This window comes from Mustela erminea, chromosome 12 (genome assembly GCF_009829155.1).
Source record: "Mustela erminea isolate mMusErm1 chromosome 12, mMusErm1.Pri, whole genome shotgun sequence".
Lineage (NCBI taxonomy): Eukaryota > Metazoa > Chordata > Mammalia > Carnivora > Mustelidae > Mustela > Mustela erminea.
In genome coordinates this window covers 8,751,752-8,767,505 of record NC_045625.1, presented here as the reverse complement: position 1 = coordinate 8,767,505, position 15,754 = coordinate 8,751,752, and the positions used below count along the sequence as shown (strand labels likewise).

The following is a 15,754-nucleotide window of genomic DNA, read 5'->3' as shown; positions in this document are numbered from 1 at the left end:
ACTTTACACGTCCTGGCTGGCCTCTTCCAAAGGGACTCTGGTCCCACTCTCCAGAGTTCCTTCTTGAACCATCAGGCAGGGTCCTACCTCCTGCACCTGCTCTGCTCCCCCAGGTTCTGGCTCCTCCTACCATGGCTCCTTGGGTCATCCCACCTGAAGCTGCCTTGGCCATATTTCTTCCTTTTTTTACCCCACCCCCTCCCTGTACCCTGATGTGCTTCCTTGTTCTTCTGAACACTCACCTCCATTATACTACTAAGGTCACTCTCCTTCCCTTCCAGTAACTCCGAACACCCCTGCTAGGTCTGTCTCTGTGCTAGCTGTTTCCATAGACCGGGAAGCTCCTGTTGTAATATTACTTTACAAAAAGAAAACAAAGCCTCAGGGAGCTCCAGCGCCCTTCTTGAGATCACACAACAGGTGCGGATGAGCAGAGATTAACCCGGGTCTCCTGCGTGCACACACGGGCCCCTCACCGCTGATTCAGCTTGTCTGCTGGCCCTCCCTCCAGGGAAGTGACTGTGTCTTCCTCACGTTAGTATATGCTGAGGAGTGTGCCGCAGTGCCTGTGGATCTAAGTGCTTGGTAGATACCTGCTACAAAAGAGTAAAGACCTGCTGCCCAAAGAGATGAGTTGCGTGTACAGGTAGAGGCCTCTGTTTCAGGCCAGGTCAGCCTGTTTCTGCTACATCAGCACCAATATTTGCCACTGATTAAGGGATTACTGTGTTCTAGGTGATGGGCAGAGCACTTTGTTTGTACTCTTTTAAGTTTTACTACAACTGTATGAGATTGAGTTTACTGTTTCCATTTACAGAGACACCAGCTGAGGCTCAGAGAGGTTGAGGAACTCAGCCAAGGTCACACAGCCACCAAGTAGTGAAGCCACGATTTGAGCTCACACCCCTCTGTCCTGTACCCAAGCCCATGTTCTCGACTGCTGCCTTCTGCTTTCCTCTCCCAGGAGAGTAGGGATTGAGTGGTGTGAGGCATAGGCGGTTACCCAGAGTCCCAAGAGAAAAGGACTTGGAGATACTGTGCCACAGTTAGCAGAGACAGAGAGGGTGGTCTTCAGGAAGAGCCTTGTGAGCAGGTCCTCTTTTCTTCTCTCTACTAACCTTTATTCAGCAGCTGCCTCCATAATAATTCTCTCTTAATCTCCGGATCCTGGTAGAGAGAGGATTAACGAACCCTGCCCTTTTTTTTTTAATTAAAAATATCTTCATGACATTTTAAAAATTATAAAAGCTCATTTCAGAAAATCCAAATCATATAGAATTATATGAACTGAAGAGTGAAAATATTACTACCTTTCCTTTCTTCTAGTCTTATGCATATTATTAACAATATCCTTCTAAACTTGTTTTTTCCTTTTTGCAAAAAAATCGTATTTATTTTTAATTAAATAAGGGATACAAAAATCTTCCTATTTTAAAAAACCAAATAATAGAGCCAAGGCTCAAGTTATTATCATGCCCCTAATATCTATTAGCCACTGTCCTCAGTTTGCTCTTTTTCTTCCTTTTCCCTCAGCACTTCTGGGTTTGAACGACTTACAGAACTATGTCATTGTAACCCGACTTTTCAATATAAAGTAGATCATTCAATAAGCTCTTGCTTTCTTTTCCCCAAATGATGCACATGCCAGTTAGATCTTTCTAGCCTCCTGTGTAGGGGACGAACACATTCTTGCTCCCTGGTGTGTGGTGGTCCATGCAGACCACATGGGCTCACACCAGCATTCTCCTGGTGCTTGGCCTGTGGTTTTCTTCCCATTTTTCACTGGACAGAACCACAGAGCACACCCCGACCTTGTTTGGGTTGCCAAACTTAACAAATAGAAATAATAGGATGCCCAAATAAATCTGAAATCTTGAACATTTTTTGAAATTTGAAAAATATTACTCATTGTTCATCTAAAATTCAAATTTCACTGGGTGCCTGTGTTTTCTCTGGCAAGTTTCCTCCTTGTGAATGTTTGCAAGTATTTGAAGTCCCCACTCATTTGTTTCGTAAGGGGTCTACAACCTGATTTTTAAATTAAAAATTGTATTACCAAGGGCACCTTGGTAAGGGCTCAGTTGGTTAAGTGTCCTGACTCTTGATTTTGGCACAGGTCGTGTTCTCAGAATCATGAGATCAACCCCCGCATCGGGCTCCACACTCAGCACGGAGTCTGCTTAAGATTCTCTCTCCCCTTCTCCCTCTGCCCCTCCCCCTGCTCTCTCTCTCACTAAATAAATAAAACCTTGAAAAAAAATCAAATGAATAAAAATTGTGTTATCAAGTATTTCATATACAGTTGTCCTTGAACATGGGGGTAAGGGTGCCAACCACTCCCCCACTTGTACATTTGAAAATCCCTCTATAGGGGCGTGTGGGTGGCTCGGTCGTTGGGCATCTGCCTTCAGCTCAGGTCACGATCCCAGGGTCCTGGGATCAAGCCCCACATCGGGAAGCCTGCTTCTCCCTTTCCCACTCCCCCTGCTTGTGTTCCCTCTCTCGCTGTGTCTCTCTGTCAAATAAATAAATAAAAATCTTAAAATAAAAAAATCCCTATATAAATGTCAACTCCATAAAAACTTAACTACTTTTTTTTTTTTAAAGATTTTATTTATTTATTTGACAGACAGAGATCACAAGTAGGCAGAGAGGCAGGCAGAGAGAGGGGGGAGGCAGTCTCCCTGCTGAGCAGAAAGCCTGATGCGGAGCTCGATCCCAGGACCCCAGGATCATGACTTGAGCTGAAGGAAGAGGCTTTAACCCACTGAACCATCCAGGTGCCCCCAAAACTTAACTACTAATAGCCTACTTTGACCAGGAGCTTTACAGATAACATAGTCAATTAACACCTCTTTTTATTTAATGTATTACATCCTGTATTCTTGCAATAAAATAAGCTAGAGAAAAGAAAATGTTATTAGGGAAACATAAGAAAAAGAAAATAACATTTACAGTACCGTATCGTATTTATCACAAAAAAATTGGCAAGGAAGTGGACTCCCGTGTTGTTGAAGGTTCAAGTGTATGTAAGGAAAACAGAGAATAATGTAACAAATACCCATGTAACCACCATGCAGCTTTTTCAGATATTAATATTTCACTAAGTTTATATGAAATTTTTTTTCAAGAAGAGAGAGAAAACATTATTGGTGCCTGTGCCCCCTCCAGGCCATGCTTCCTCCTTTACCTAGAGTAACTACCGACTTCGGTCTTTATCACTCTGGCACATTCCTCTGTTTCGAACTTTGTACAGCTGATATTCATATGGAGTCCATCATCACACTGTACATATTTTTCAACTTGCTTTTTGCTAAGCATAATTTTTGAGATTTATCCCTGCTGACACAATAGCTCCAGTTCATGTATTTCATATTTCCAAGGTTATCAAAATCTGTTGCGTGAATAGACTATGACGTATTTATTCATCCTTCTGCTGATAAAGATTTGGGTCATTTCTAATCATTTACTTTTATAAACACTGTTACAAACAGTACCTTTACATCTTTATGCTAAGAATTTCTCTAGAGAACCATTTCGGAGTGGAATTGCTGGGTCATTTTCCCCTTACTAAATGCCGTGGATGTGTTCTCCAAAGTGGCTGTGCCACTTTGTGCCCCAATTTTTGGTGAATATTTGCAGTTTGGTCAGTGATTTGACTTAACGATAGAACGTCATTTTATTTATTTATTTTTATTTTTTATTTATTTATTTTTTATTTTTTTTTAATTTTATTATTTTTTTAAAAGATTTTATTTATTTATTTGACAGACAGAGATTACAAGTAAGCAGAGAGGCAGGCAGAGAGAGAGGAGGAAGCAGCCTCCCTGCTGAGCAGAGAGCCCAATGTGGGGCTCGATCCCAGGACGCTGGGATCATGACCTGAGCCGAAGGCAGAGGCTTTAACCCACTGAGCCACCCAGGCGCCCCTAGAACGTCATTTTAAATTTGCATTTCCTAGAAGGTTGAATTTAGCGCAATTTTCTCCCATGGCTTTTACATATTGTATGTCATTTTTTCCTTTGGATTATTTCTTTTTCTCATTGATTTGTAGGAGTTTCTTATTTATTTTGGAAATTAACCCCCTGCCTGTGAATGCATTGCTCAGAGTCTGAGGCTTGTCTTATTACTGTCTTTAGTGTCCTTTGTAGAACCGAAGTTTTATATTTTAGAGTAGTAAAATTCGTCCATCTTCTCTTTTATGCACTTTTTTCTACACATGTATCTATTTCTTTAATAATTTCCTCCATTAACATCATAAAGATTTTTTTTACATTTTTTTCTGAAATGTTTTCAAGTTTTACTTTTCACTTTTAGCCTTTAATCTACCCGGAATTTGTTTTTATGGGAGCTAGAGCTCTAATTCAGTTTTTTGTTTCACAGTGACGCGCAGATGTCTGAGTGGTATTGATTGGACAGTTCCTGCTTGACCACTGCTGTGCCATCCGCAGCTCTGTCCCAGACTGTCTGTGGCAGAGAGGAGCCCTCCTCTCTTTGGGTGCCAGCCAGCCCCACGAAACCTGCTGCTCTTCTCCCTGGGGTCTGCAGAGATCCAGGGCCATGTCCCCAAGCCATCCTTCATGGTGACCAGGAAAGGATAGAACATTCCTGATTTGATGTAGCCAAGTGCCCTGCCCACACTTACATCCCATTTTCCAGCTCCTGACCTCACGGGTCTCCAGGCACCAATTTCCCTTTGTGTCTGCCTTTCCCCATCAGCAGGTGCAGAAGCAGGCCTCCTGATTTCTGGGGGTATCACCAGGGACCTTTGCTTTCTTCCGCCCTGCCCAGCCTCAGGCACGAGCCCTCTCCATGCCGGCTGGAGTCACAGCAGCTGTGCGGCAGGAAGAATGAAGACGGGTGTCTGTGGAGCCCCTTGTGGGCCAGCTTCAGTCTTTGTGCCGTTTCTTACCATGTACTCCTTTCCTTAGTCATTCAGCCAGTTGGGAAATAACTGATGGTGTCCTACCAGCAGGGTCTGGGGCTGGGCACTCTGGAAAAGACCCTACTGAATGACTAGGATCCTACTTCAAGGAGCAGAAATAATAATAATAATAATAAGGGGCTAATATATATATTTTTTTTGAGTGTACACCACGTGCCGGGTCTTATGCCAAGAGCTTAAAAGAGAATAGCTTTATGGATCTCTCACTCCCATACCATGAAATTCACCCTTTGCATGTGAACAATTCCGTGGTTTTCAGTGTGTTCACAGATCTGTGCAGCCTTCCCCACTACCTAGTTCTGGAATATTTTCATCACCCCAAAAAGAATCCTTCAACCCCTGGCCACCACCAGTGTGCTTTCAGACTGCGGATTTGCCTTTTCTGGACATTTTGCGTAACGGGTGTGATACAGATGTGCCTTTTGGTGACCGTCTTCTTTCACTTAGTGCAATGCTGTCAGGGATCCCTGTGGTATAGCAAGTGTGTGTGCCTCAGCCCCGTGGCACAGCTGGAAGAGATCCCACCGTATGGATGTACCAACTTCTGTTTATTCATCAGGTGGGGGACATTTGGGTTGTTGCCTCTTTGGGGCAATTATGAAGAATGCTGCTTACGCCTGAGATTGGAATTGTTGGATCCACTGATAACTCTGTGTTAAACATTTGGAGAAATTGCCAGACCGTTTCTGAAACTGCTGCTCCCCATTGCCATCCGGCCAGCGGCGGACACGGGCTTCTGATTCCACATCCTTGTCTGCACGCACTGTTGTCTGTCTTCTCGAGAATAGTCATCGCAGCAGGTAGGAAGTGGTATCGCATCACGACTGCGTACTTTCTGTGTGCTTTCTGGCTTTTAACCATCACAAAGAATCCCGTGAGTTAGGCATTATTATGACTTTCATTTTTCGATGAGGTTCAGAAAGGAAAAATATGACTTCTGGGAAACCATGGTATATAAGTGGCAAAGCCAGGTCTTGAACTCCCATCTACCTGACTTTAAAAATCTGAGTTCTTCCCTTTGTCTCTGGTTTTCTCCATCCTAGAGGTTTCATGCAAGAAGCCAAAGGACACAGAAGATTCTGGAAGAAGAGCATGTGCTTTGGGCTGGCGTCATCGGGAAGGCTTGGCAGGGGGAGGGTTCCTCTAGCCAGGCTCGAAGTGATGAGAGCGTTCCACACAGAGAGGATCCAGAGGGAACCCAAAGAGCAAAGCCAGGGAGGCAGGGAATCGCAGAGACCGAGGGAGATGGAACAGTCTCAGGGACAGGGGCGTGTACCCATTTCTTTTGCTAAGAAACGTTAGACATTTCAGCTGAAAATCTATGATGACTTGAGCTGTCAGTTCAGGATACAGAATGATAAAATAATGCAAATGAAATCAGAACCAAACAACAACCAAAGGATTTCTGGCCTTGTCATCAGTTGCATGGCTCTTTTCATGTTAGGGTTTTAGAAAGCGTTTGGTTACACCTCCTGTTAGGGATTCAGAAGAGAGGTGACCAGCTCCCTGTCTCCACACGGTGCCCCAACTGCTCTGATTAAGAGTTGAAATGGCTTCACGGTTGGCCACTGTCTGACCTGGGCCGAGTGTCTGTGTTTCCACAGTGGGTGATCTCACACATCAAGAGCCCTTTGAACTTCATTATTCACAGCGCTAGCCAGATATTTCCTTTGGAATGTCTGCAGAGTTTCCTGGCCCTTTTGATCACTTTATGTCTGCCAGATACATCTTTGCGTTGTGGGTGGGCTCCCTTAGAACACCAGGGCGTGCATGGGGTGACCAGTCTGGTAGTTAGCCTGGTGGTCATCTTTGGCGTCTTTTGAGAATGTCTCCTTGGGCAGGGAGTACACAGTGCTGACAAGGAAGAACGGCTGACCATTTTAAGGACTTACCACGCAGCCCCTCTCCGGGCAGCTCCAAGGAGGAGCTAATCTCACAAAGTGTTTCTCAAGTTGAAATCCCATAGATCATTATTTCTCACCCCATCAAATGAAGTCTTGTAGATGGTTGTTTTTCTTAGTATAAAAGCTACAGAGAGTCAAAAGGAACAAACTTGCAGTTATAAAACACAGTAGTTGTGGGGTGCCTGGTGGCTCAGGTCGTGATCCCAGGATCCTGGGATTGAGCCCCGCCTTGGGCTCTCTGCTCAGCGGGGAGCCTGCTTCCTCCTCTCTCTCTGCCTGCCTCTCTGCCTACCTGTGATCTCTGTCAAATAAATAAATAGAATCTTAAACACACACACACACACACACACACACACACACACACAGCAGTCACGGGGAGGGGGGACTAGAGTTAATAATACTGTGTTGCATATTTGAGAGTCTAAACCTTAAACAAAATGTCTGTGTGATGACAAACATGAACTACACTTACCTCAGGGATCATCTCACGGTATCAACAAAAGTTGAATCACTGTGTTATACACCTGAAGCTTAATACAACATTGTGTGTTGATTATACTTCAATTAAGAAAGGGAACACCAAAAAATACCCATGATCTCAACTGCTCAGAGCCAAACAGTGGTTAACGCTTGGCTTTACATTTGTCTAGATCATTCGACTATAATGTAGATTATTTTTAAGAAATGAAATATGAGATTGTACTATCTAAACCATTTTGTGACTTAGTCTTTCCCCTGAACTTTCCATGTTCCTAGATACGTGTCCTCCACATTGTTTCCTGCTGCAGAGTCTGCCACTGTAAGGATGTTCTCTCATCATTAGAAATTCATCATTCCCCACTTTTGCCTTTAAACGCTGTGCCCCAAGGGATGTATAGATAATACACCTCCCATGTAACTCTGATGATGGAGCCCCGCTTTTTGTCCCTTTAACCCATCAGCCTGGTTTCCACCTATCTTCACGTTAGCTGTTCCCTCGCCCTGCAAGGCTGTATCTCCAGATCTCATGAGATGGTTTCTTCTTGTCCCCCAGGTGTCAGCACTGAGGCATTTCATCAGAGAGGGCCTCCCTGGTCACCCCATCCAAAGCAGCCTCTTCCTTCACTCTCTGTTCCTGTTATGTTATTTTATTTTATACAAGCCACTGATTCCTCTCTAAAATTATCTTACATATTTGTTCATGTGTTTACTGTGTGTCTTCCCCCATCGACGAGACTGCGACCCTGTGGGGCTGGTGACTGTGTCTGTCTTGTTCGACTGTCTGTTGTCTGCCCTGTGATCAGAGCCGGGCGCCCAGAAGTTCAGTGTGAATGAACAGATGGCGGCCGTCCTCTCGTGTCCCCATCCCGTCACTGCGTGGGCTCTCGGCCCAGGAGTGGAATTCCTGGGTCACAGGCATGATTGTGTTTTTTAAAAAGATTTATTTGGGCACCTGGGTGGCTCAGTTGGTTAAAGCCTCTGCCTTTGGCTCAGGTCATGATCCCGGGATTCCAGGATCAAGCCCCGCATCGGGCTCTCTGCTCTGCAGAGAGCCTGCTTCCTCCTCTCTCTCTCTCTGCCTGCCTCTCTGCCTACTTGTGACCTCTGTCTGTCAAATAAATAAATAAAATCTTTAAAAAAAAAATAAAAAAATAAAAAGATTTATTTATTTATTTGAGAGAGAGAGAGTGAGCGCAGGGTGGGGAACACAGAGGGGAGAGAGAGAATCCAAAGCAAACTCGCTGATGAGCGCAGAGCCCAACCGGGGCTCCATCCCATGACCCTGCGATCCTGACCTGAGCTGGAACCGAGAGCTGGGCGCTTAACTGGCTGAGCCAGCACACATCCCAGGCACGTCTGTTTTTAAGGCCCGTGATATGCAGCACCAAATGAATCTCATCTGAAGTTATACCCCTTAAACACTCCAGCAGTGGTCGGGGCACCTGACTCCCCCAGAGCCTGTCTGGACGATTGTGTCTTTCCCCTTTAAAGTGTGTCTTTGTTAGTTTGACAGAGAAAGTGGCATCTTGGCTATTGGCACTTTAATTTAATCATTACCCACGTGCAACATATTTTCATGTTCATTGGCCGTTCATCTTGCTTCTGTGAACTGCTGGTTCACAGCCACAGTCCATTCCTTGACTGGACCGTTCATCTGTCCCTGCTGCTTTATGAGAACTGCGTGTTTATGTTCTCTCATATGCTTCTTGGTAGGAAGATCCCCCTCCCACACTTAATATATCATGGACATAATTATAAATATACTTTATCTTTTTAAAGAACTGAATAACTGTTCTTTTGCATAGACGTAGCACAATCGATTGAGCCAAGACCCTTTTGTTTTTCAGTTTCCTCACCTATAAAATCAAGAGTAACTGATGATGATTTGTTGTGGCTCCTAGTATTGTTGTGTCAATGTGTTACTTACACTGCTGACTTAGGCTCCTGGCGCTTAGAGTGTACACAGCGGGTGTTAGCTACTAGTCCCTGCAGTACGTGCCGCACTGGGGCAGACTGCACAAGAGGTTGTCTGCGAGGGTGCTGTGGCATCGGGCTCCAGCTCTCCCCACAGCCCCGCAGGAGGCCGAGTCACATGTTGGCCCTCCAGTGAACCAGAAGCCCTGTCTCTTGCTGAGGTCTGCTTGCTCTGACTTTTCTTGGTTTCTGTGGACTCCTGTCCTGGTTCCTCCTCCATTTCCCCACCCTCCGTCTCAGGCGGGTGAGCTCCAGGACCTCTGTGTCTCGCAGGCAAAGGAATGTGGTGAAAACACAGGGCCTTGCCTGAATGCAGAGGAGTATAGAGTGGTAGAAGTCCTCTGGTTGGTTCTGCAGGGCTGGGGGTTACCACTCACAGGACCCTCCCCAACCCGTCCCGGAAGTAACTCTTCATGGACTCTAGCAGTAGAGAAGGCAGAATCCACTGTGCACACAGCTGTGGACACTGTCACACTCTGGGGAACGCACCGCATTGCGGTTCTGTTGCACCTGTAGGAACGTCCCTGATCATGGGGGTTTCCCTAAAAGGAATAATATATTCCCATATAGCCTTCCATGATATATTTTCCAAGCTCTCCAATTTTTTTTTAAATTCACTTTTCTTTTAACAAAGTTAAAAGAAAAAAATGTACAGTTAAAAAAAAAAATCAAAGAGTACTGGGGCACCTGGGTGGCTCAGGTGGTTAAACGTCTGATTCTTGATCTCAGCTCAGGTCTTGATCTCAGCCCAGTTCTTAATCTCGGGGTGGCGAGTTCAAGCCCCATGTTGGACTCCACACTGGGTATGGAATCTACTTAAAAAAAAAAAAAAATCAAAAAGTACCAAAAGGCTCATAAGACCATCTCTTCCTTTTCCACTCCCCAGAGGTTGTCACTTTCAACTCTTTGATTTCCTCACTTCTGGCTCTTTATCTCCTTGTTTCTGAATAATTTGAGTATACTACTTACTTCTTGATTTACCTATCTTACACATTCAGTTTTCTTATACTCTCCCCCATCAGGCAGCATCACAATTTTTGGTAAATGGGTTGTCAGTGTTTACCTATGAGAAGGCCAACAGGGAGGACATTTTCTTTCTCTTACAACCTTTCCACTTTCTTGGAATCAGTCATTGACTTGTTTCTTTCATTTTCTTAATTGTCTATGTGTCTGTTGATGTTATATTCAAATTTTTAAATTTTCTTTTTAAAATTTTTCCCAGTTACATTGTATTTTGTTGTGTTGTGTTATATTGTGTTGTGTTGTATTGTATTTCCAGTAAAGCTCACATACAGTGTTACATCAGTTTCAGGTGTATAACATGTATGTGATTCAGCACTTCCATGCCTCACCAGGTGCCCACCACAGGTGCCCTCCTTAATCCCCATCACCTTTTTCACCCATTCCCCCCCCAACCTGCCCTCTGGGAACCATCAGTTTGTTCTCTATACTTAAGAGTCTGTTTCTTGATTTGCCTCTCTCTCTTTTTTTTTCATTTGTTTTGTTTCTTAACAAAACATTTGCTTTGCTCATTTGTTTTGTTTCTTAAATTCCACATATGAGTGAAATTATATGGTATTAGTCTTTCTCTGACATATTATGCTTAGCATAATACTCTCTAGCTCCATCCGTGTCATTGCAATTGGCAAGATTTCATTCTTTTTTATGGCTGAATAATATATATAGATACAGATATTTGATATATATATCAAAATTTGATATATACACTGATTTGAAATGGATATATATATAGATATATGTAGATATAGATATAGATATTTGGATAGAAATGGATATATATAGAAATGGATATATATAGATATAGATATTTGATATATATTTGATATAGATATTTGATATGTATTTGATATTTGATATATTTGATATAGATATTTGACATCTATTAGCAATAATTGCGCCTCGGATAAACCTCATTGGCTACGATACTGCCACTGCGCAAAGCTGATATTTGACATCTATATCAAATATTTGATATAGATACTTGATATCTATATCATATCTATATCAAATATTTGATATAGATGTCAAATATCTATCTCTATCTCTATCTATATCTATATCAAATATTTGATATAGATAGTTGATATTGATATCAAATAAATATATATGATAGAATATTTATTTTGATATTTTATATCAATATATTTATATCAATATTTATCATAATATTTATATCAATATATTTATTTTGATATTTATTTGATATTTTGATTATGATATAATATTTATATATGATAAATGATATATATATCAAAAATAGATATATATATAAATATATATAGATATATACATATATCTCTATATAAATATTTGATATATGTCAAATTTTTGATATATATCAAATATCTATATCAAAATATATCCATTTTAAATTAGTGTTTTTGTATTTGGTGGGTAAATACTCAGTAGGGGGATTACTGGGTCATAGGGTAGTTCTATTTCTAACTTTTTGAGGAACCTCCATACTAAGTGCCTATTGGTTTTTACATTTACATGTTAAACTTTTTTTAAAATTTTAAGTTAATTAATAAATTATGTTTTCAAACAGCTTTACATCTGTGTTTTTAGTTTTCTAAATGCTCCAGTACCTCTGTCACACACCCATCTGTATTTCTTCCCAGGGCTTAAGTACAATTCCAAAAACTGTCCTGTCCCTTCCTCCCGCAGATGGCCGGCCATGGCCTTCTCTTCTTTTCCTCGTGTTGTGTCTAGGCCCTGGCACCCTGCTGCCTTCTCTTCACCGTCCTGTGCAGGATCTTTTTCCTGGGGTTCGTAGTTTCTTGTCATTGATTTCATACCCAGTTTTGCTGATGCATTTTCCAGTAGGTTCCCAAGAGAGGCCCGATGGGCGATTAATTTAACTCCTTGCACATCCGCAAGGGTCTTTATTCTGCCCTCACGATTAATTGGTTGAGGTAGAGAATTCCAGAATTCCCCAGAATTTTTTTTTTAAGATTTTATTGATTCCCGGGAGAAATAGAGAGAGAGACCGATCACTAGCAAGCTGGGGGAGGGGCAGAAGCAGACCGCACCCTAAGCAGGAAGCTGAGTTCGGGGCTCCATCCCTGGACTCTAGGATCAGGACCAGAAGAGAAGGCAGAGGCTCCATCGGCTGAGACCCCCCCCCCAGGTACCCCTCCCCCAGAATTTTACAGATGTTTTTCCTCTTATTTAGCGTTCAGTGTCAGAGAAGTCTGATGCCTTCCAATTTGCATTCCTTTGTATGTGACCTGTCACTTCTCTCTGGAAGTTTTAAAAATGCTTTATTTCTCTGAAATTTGGTGGGATTCTCTTTTGATTTGCTTTGAGACTTTTTCATTCCCTGTGCTAGGACCTCCAAGGCCTCTTTAATAGCTACACTCACCTCCTCTATTCTTTTATTTCTTTTTCTGGAGATTGCATTAGTTGGGCGTTGTCCTGATAGTTTTTTCTTTCCTATATAGCTTATCTCATCTTTGTATTTTACTTTCTAAAAGAGTTCCCCATTTTTCCCCCCCAGTATTTTTAAAGTTTTTTCATTTTATCTACAACATTTTTACTTCTAGGCTCTTTATATTATTCTTAAATTGATCCTTTGAATTTTTTCACAATGTTCCATTCTTGTTTGGTGGTTGCAGTTACCTGCATTATGGGCTTAGTCGTCTGTCCCTTAACTTTAACTGTTTCCTCATGCTATCTGTGCTACCTTCAAATGCCCGTTCTGCTGTGGACCCTGTCTTTCATATTGGAGACTTATCCCAGCACCTGGTGATCCTTTGTTGTCCGTTTATATTTAAGAGGGAGACACTAGTCGGTGTGGTTGGAGAGCCGGGAGTGGGGCTGGGGGCTGGGGGCTGGTGGGTGGCTTCCAGGGTGAGGGAGCTGGGAAGCAGCTTTTGTAGCAGGAGGCCCCGGAGCCTGGGTGTGCTGATCTGCTCTCTGGCAGTCTTTAGTGTCTCCAGAGACAAATCCTTCCATATCCAGTGTTTAGGGGATACCCCTGGCTGCTGAGGTGCAGGCAGCAGGAAGGAGGGTAAGCCTGGTGGTAGCACGTGGGGGTAGGGGAGGGGGAGGGCCCACCTTTCAGTGTGCATGGTTACCCCCCTGTTTTCAGTCTGGAATCTACTTCTTCCTGGTGTTCTGGAGCCCTGAGCCTTACTGGTTCCATTTCTGGAGAAAACGCACCTGAAGTGGGGCGTGGGGATCTGGGAGTGTAACTGCTGTGTTTCTAGACCTTGTTCAGATCTTTCTGTTTCAGCTGGAAACTCACACACACCCACCCCCCACGACCCCCACCCTCACCCCACTGGAATCTGGTGGCTCTGGGGCCCAGGGATTGGGGGGCAGATCATTAGCCCCTCCCAGGCCTGAGATGTCAACCCCTCCACTCGCTAAAGCCCAGCCTTTCACCATCCACGTCTCCAGGCAGTTGTTGGCATCTCTCTGGATCACACTCTTCTCTTGCTCTTTATTTTGGGGGCTCGTACCTTCTGCACACGGCTTTCATTTGAGATGCATATTGGCAGAGAAGGGAGACAAACCCATGCGTCCAGTCTGTCACTGCCCACCTACTCCTCCCCAGAAGCAGCTCGAGGCCCCAGGGAGATGCTGGGAAGACAGGGTGGGCATGCAAGAGTGCGTGCGTGTAAGAGAGAAGCATGAGTGTGTGCACATGTGAGTGTGTAATTAAGAGTGTGCTTGAAGCTGTGGGGTGTGTGCTTGTGTGCACATGTGCGCATGTGAAGCCCCGTAACAGATCCTTTGGAGGCACCGTGGCAGCACTGGACATGCTCCAGTGATTTGGGGAACAGGGCAGGGTACCAGCAAGATGACCAGAAGACTGAGGGACCTTCTTGTCGAAATAGGTGTGTGGCCTCACAGAGCGGGGATTCTGAAGGGGATACACTCAGCTCAAGGGATTAGATTCTGAAAACTTCCATTTAAAATGTTTGATTACCAGGGTTCCTGGATGGCTCAGTCAGTTAAGCATCTGACTCTTGATTTTGGCTCAGGTCCTGATCTCAGGGTCGTCAGTCAGATCAAGCCCCGTGTTGGGCTCTGTGCTCAGTGTGGCGTCTGCTTGTCCCTTAGTTTCTGCTCCTTCCCTCCCCGCCCCTCTCTCTCAAATAAATAAAAAAATAAAATCTTGAAAAAAAATTTTTTAGATTACCTTACTTGGGGCGCTATCAAGGTGTATAGCTTTTCACAGTTTGCTCCTGATTTAATGGCTGAATCTTTCATTCCTTCAACAAGTTTTGATTGAGCCCATACATATCAGGCACTGTGCTTACTGAAGGGAAGAGATAAGGATTGCCGTTTTCCTCGTGAAGCTTCTAGTCCAGGGGCAGGATAGCAGGGGGCAGGAAAACATTTGTTGCACATGCATATAATTTGTGTTTGAACACCAGATATAATCCCAGAGTTGGAGAAGGACTCCCAGAGGACCAGCTGAACCCCAGTGTGACAGTTTAGGACTTTTTGAATCTTGATGTAGCATGACATCATTTTGAAGGTTTGGTTTGACTAGATGTCTTTATTTCTAGTTCAGACACGTGAGCCGGGCTTTGTGGGTGCTCCCTGGAGTCCACTAAGGTAGAAGCTTTGTTCGTACATCATCCCTAACCAAAGTGCCCCCAGGAGGAGGGGCTTGCTTCAGCCACCAGGTGTCAAGTTCAAGTCTACCTCTTAATTTTATGGGCTGTGCTACACTTAGAGCACCACTTCCTGCAGCCCTCGACCCACCTCCCCACGGCCTCTCCCATCCCAGATTCAGAGGCTGGCCTCTGGGGTCTCATGGTCAGAGGTGAATTTCTGAATGGAGGCCCGTGCAGGCACCTCATACATAGCTTAACTTGGAGATCATTAGCTCTTCTAATTTGGGACAGGAAGAATTAAGATTAGTAAATACCTTTCTGTGACTGAGTGGGAAAGAAGTTTCTGGGTGTTCTGGGGAAGGCAAGGCTGGGAATGCCCAGCTTTGTTACACCAGGCCCACTTCTCTAGTGCTCCGTTGATCTGGGACCCCGGGCCTTCTCACTCCTGGCTCCAGTCCATCCCCTATGTGGGTCCAGGCTTCGGGCAGCTCTGCATTCTACACACATGCACACACACGCACGCACGCACGCACGCACGCACGTGCGGGCACGAGGTTGCGCTTGCTCACGCTCTTTCTCACCACCCTCCAAACCTCCCCTCGGAGGTGAGCTTGGAGGGGGTTACACATTTCTACTTCCTTGCAAATGAGTTGTGGCCTCAGGGCAAAGCCAGGCCCTTGGTGGTCCATTTTCAATGCTCCGCCAGTGCAAGCTGGAGGACTGCCACTGCCTGGGCCTCTGAGGAAGGAGCAGGCCCGCTGCGAGCTGTTTCTCTTTACACGCTTGCCCTGGCCTCTTTATCACAGTGAGGTGTCTCCTCACCCAGAAAAAAGAAAATTCAGGCAGTGGGGAAAGCG

General features: G+C 44.3%; 1 protein-coding gene and 1 pseudogene across 4 annotated transcripts in view; one reads left to right on the top strand and one right to left on the bottom strand.

Moving 5' to 3' along the window:
* The window catches only part of MVB12B (multivesicular body subunit 12B), a 185,157-nt gene that overhangs the window by 41,891 nt on the left and 127,512 nt on the right, over nt 1-15,754 (top strand). The window lies entirely within an intron of this gene.
* Nucleotides 11,136-11,267, bottom strand: LOC116571284 (annotated as a pseudogene).